Genomic DNA, 4,986 nt, shown 5'->3' with positions numbered 1-4,986 from the left:
TCAGCAGTTTGGTCACCCTCAAAGGGCCTCAAAGGGCCGGTTGTATAGGACTATGTGTCCACTCTTTATTATCATAATAAATTATTGTCACTGCATTCAATTATTACTGTTTTTTCTAATAATGTGTAAGTAATAACTAGCTCTGAAAGCAGAAACATAGTCAGAATAATGGCAAGTAGATATTCAAATGTACAATAATTGTACAATTTATTGAAAAATTATTTTTGGTAACAGACAGTAATTTTTTTTTAACATACAAATATTGCCAAACACTGTTTATTACACATATGGCAAACACAAGGCATTAACTTTTTTTTTAACTTTTCTGACTAGATGGCTGACATCGTTTTCCTGAGGTCAGTCCATCGATGTCTGGCGTTAGGTCTTGTGCTGTAGCAATCCGCAAAACAGCATGGAGGTTATCATCAGTGATGCGTGATCTGTGCTTGGTCTTGTTCAGATTCATGACTGAAAACATCTGTTCACATAGATAGGTGCTCCCAAACATGGACAGAACACGTGCAGCTTGAAGTCGGAGCTGTGGCATCAAAGCAGGGGGAGGAGACGGTAAAAGTCGTCGACTGTCGCATCCTGGAACTTCGCTTTCAGGCTGCTGTTGCTATGAAGTTCTATTAATTCCATTTGAAGGTGATGTGGTGCACTGTCAACATCGATGTTGAAGGGATTGGCAAAACTGGTAAAGGTTAAGTTTTGTTCTTTAAAGTCAGAAAAGCGTCGATTGAATTCATCAATCAGCCGATTCACTTTGGTACCCAATCGAGCACATGAAAAAGTACCTGGGAATGACGTTGAGATGCTCTGGCAGATAGGAAAGTGGGCAAGACTGTCTTTTTCAAGCTGTGACTTCCATAGGCGCAGTTTCTCCTGGAAAGCTGTTATTGCCTCATACATTGAGGTTATGACTTGTTTGCGGCCCTGCAGCCTCAGATTCAGTTGGGCGAGATGCTCTGTTATGTCACACAACATGGCAAAATCGCACAGCCAGTTTGGATCTGACAGTTCTGACAAGGGCTTCCCTTTACTTTGCATAAAAAGAGTAATTTCTTCCAAAAGCTCAAAAAATCTCTTGAGAACGGTGCTCCTACTCAGCCACCTTACTTCTGTATGGTATGGCACATCTGTATGTTCCATGCCCACCTCCTTCAAAAATTGTTGGAACTGACGATGATTCAGACCCCGTGCATGCAGAAAATTCACTGTTTTCGTGACTGTGGACATTATGTTATCCAGTTGCAGAACCTTGCCACACAGAGCTTCTTGGTGGATAATGCAGTGATAAGTTATCAGCGGCGTGTGGCAATTACTTTGTTTCATTTTCTCTTTTAACAGTCCAACCAAGCCATTTCTCTCTCCACACATTGCTGGAGCGCCATCAGTAGTAAGTCCCACCAACTTTTCCCAAGGTAATTTCATTTTATTTACGGATTCATCCACTGCATTGAAGATGTCCCTCTCAGTTGTTGTCCCATACATGGCGACCACATCCAAGAGCTCCTCACTGACAGACAAGTCTTCCTTCACACCTCTTACAAAAATAGCTAGATGAGCTGTATCAGTATTGTCAGTGCTTTCATCAACAGCTAATGAAAATGCCAGATAACTGCATGCCTCTTCAGCCAACTTTCTTTTAAGATTACAGGCTAGGTCCCTGACTCGGTCTGTGATGGTGTTTCTTGACAAGCTGACATTGTTAAAAGCCTGTCTCTGCTCAGGGCACACCTGTTCACATACCTTCAGCATACACTGCTTTACAAATGCACCTTCTGAAAAGCACTTTGAAGCTTGCGCAATTTCTTCAGCCACAAGATAGCTGGCTTTCACTGCTGCATCATTTTTTGCTGTCAATTTTGCAAAAACATTCCGTTGAGAATGCAGGCTACCTTTTAATTCTTGGACCTTTTGTTGCTTTTCCTGGTGGCTAAGGTTAGCAAATTTGGCTCCATGTTTGGTCTCAAAGTGCCGGCGTAAATTGTATTCCTTCATCACTGCCACTGTCTCATAGCAAATAAGACATACCAGCTTGTCTCCATTAATCACAAACATGTATTCACTTTCCCATCTCTGCTGAAATTGCCTTCCCTCTGCATCAACTTTTCTTTTCTTGGACATTTTTGGGTTATTTGATAGTAGTTTATGGTCCCTATACCACTGTAAAGTGGTCAGTATATCCAAAGTTTACCGCTCAGACTTTTAAGCAGAATAATAAGCAGACCCCCCTAATAAGCAGACCCCCCCCCTCCCACATACATCACATACATTCCCAGTGGCGTATTTAGGTTTTGTGCTGCCCTAGGCAATCAAAATTCTGCTGCCCCCCCAACCCCTTTGTTTTTAGGCTGTTTTTCAGCCACAATAATTTTTGGTCATGGTATGTGACTTTTTTAAGATTAGGACACAAGGAAGGAACAATTATTTCTAATGTTGTTAAAGTTCACAACTTTTTCACATTCACACACATATGTACGCACACACACAAAACATACATTCACACATTTACACACACACAAAAAAACATACATTCACACTGTCACATTAACACACACACACACATTTACACACACATACACATATTTTCACACACAAACATACCTTTACACACAAACACACATATTTACACACACAGACATATAAATTCACAGATACACACACAAACATACATTCACACATTTACACACACACACACACAAACATACATTCACAGATTTACACACAAACATACATTCACACATTTACACACAAACACACATTTACACACAAACACACATACACATATTTACACACACATACTTACACACAAAAACATACATTCACACTAAACTAATAATAACTAAATAAGACAATCTGCAGAGACAGAGCCTCAGAACGGCTGTTTACTTAGAATTGTCCTGCTGACATATTATTTAAAAAAAACATGTTTTTCTTACCAGCCTCGCTGTGTGCCTGCTGCTGCCTCTCTGGTCTCTGCTGCCAGCTAGCCCTTTTCCCGCGCGTGCAGATACATAGGGAAGCTGGGAGGAAGTGATGAGGGAGCAGGAAGTCAGTCACGGATCACTAATTAAAATGACTATAAAAATATACGACTTTGTGGTTGTTTAAACTAAGAATTTGGTAATTGAGTTTAGGTACTGATTTAATAATGTAGTTACACTGCAATTCTTTGAAAAAAATACTGATAATGTTACTTCCTTCCCATACGTTCAGAGTTTATTAGAAATGGTTGCTGTCCAGACTTTTGTGCTGAATACAAAATGTACTAACCTACGTCAAATGCTATGATAATTGAACATAAGACATTATAAATCTTTATTTTTTATAATGATACTAATAATAACACCTTTTATTATCCTTAAGGCTAAAGCTGGACTGGGAGAAATATCCTGTGATTTTTCATAAAAAATAAAATCTGGATTCAAGTGTCATAAAATATGCTTACTCTTTTGTTTGATAATTCATCATAAATTACATTACTGAATCGCGGTATCAGGGGTGAAGGCTGGCGGCCGGCGGCGGCTACACGGGCCACATGACGAGGTCTGGTGGACTGTAGTTCCTTCCCATACGTTCCGAGTTTATTAGAAATGGTTGCTGTCCATACTTTAGTGCTCAACACAAAATTGTACTAACGTCAACTGCTATGATAATTGAACATAAGACATAATAACACCTTTTAAATCTTTATTTTTTATAATGATACTAATAATAACACCTTTTATTATCCTTAAGGCTAAAGCTGGACTGGGAGAAATATCCAGTGATTTTTCATAAAAAATGAAATCTGGATTCAAGTGTCATAAAATATGCTTACTCTTTTGTTTGATAATTGATCATAAATTACATTACTGAATCGCGGTATCAGGGGTGAAGGCTGGAGGCCGGCGGCGGCTACACGGGCCACATGACGAGGTCTGGTGGGCCGGATTCGGCCCGTGGGCCTTGTGTTTGACACCCGTGCTCTAGAACATAGAAAATTACCAAGCATAGGAGAAAAGAAGGTATGACTATTTATACAGGTGAGTGAGATTGGTAGTACCTCCTGTTAAAGGTGTATAGACATTTAGGGTGACGGCATGACAGAACTCCCTCCTCAAGGATCAACTCTGAGGATCAAGGTTTGGGTATGTGAGGATGTCTACGATGGAAGAGAGAGACTAACCTGGGGGCCGACAAATTCGTAGCTGGTTCCCAAGAATCATCGACATGGGAATATCCCCTTCAATGAACCAGATTTTGAAGTTGACCCCAAAATCTCCTGGAGTCCAAGACGGAGTGAACATCATATTTGAGATTCGAATAAGGAATTGTGGGTACAATAGGTGATGCACCGTCCTATTTCGGACCATAAGATATGGCTTGAGGAGTGAAAAGTGAAATGCAGGATGTACCTTCATGGTGAGTGGAAGGAGCAAGGTGACAACATTTTCATTTATGACTGATACAATTTGGAAGGGTCCAATGAAAAGAGCAGATAATTTCTTTGATTGTATTGGAGCTTCGGGTTGCGAGTAGAAAGCCAAACCATGTCACCTACCGAGTAAGTAGGAGCTAGACGCTTATGCTTATTGTAATGAAGTTTTTGTTGAGCTTTGGCCGTATACTGTTATCATGTACTACTGTAAAAGTTTCAGAAATGGAATTATTGAGATCATTAACAACAGAAGAAATGGCTGAATTTGGTGGAAGCATGTACAGCGTTATTGTAAGCGAACTCCGCGTAAGGTAATAAGGAAGACCAGCTATCTTGTTTAGCAGTAGAAAAACATCTCAGATACTGTTCAAGGCATTGGTTTGTTTTCTCCGTCTGGCCATTGGTCTGGGGGTGAAACAATGTGCTTAATCTCCTGTGAATATTTAGGGCTTTACACAACTCGGTCCAAAACTTACTGGTAAACTGGGTACCACGGTCAGAGGTTATTGAATTAGGAAGTCCATGCTGTTTAAAAACATGTTGAATCGTAAGTTGGATGG

At 40.1% G+C, this 4,986-nt stretch overlaps 1 pseudogene; it reads right to left on the bottom strand.

The window, feature by feature from the left end:
* Window positions 1-316: 316 nt before the first annotated feature.
* LOC128647310 (general transcription factor II-I repeat domain-containing protein 2-like) lies at window positions 317-2,130 on the bottom strand (annotated as a pseudogene).
* Between the last annotated feature and the right edge of the window lie 2,856 nt (window positions 2,131-4,986).

Source organism: Bombina bombina, chromosome 2, assembly GCF_027579735.1.
Source record: "Bombina bombina isolate aBomBom1 chromosome 2, aBomBom1.pri, whole genome shotgun sequence".
Taxonomy (NCBI): domain Eukaryota; kingdom Metazoa; phylum Chordata; class Amphibia; order Anura; family Bombinatoridae; genus Bombina; species Bombina bombina.
This window is presented reverse-complemented; position numbering and strand designations above follow the sequence as displayed.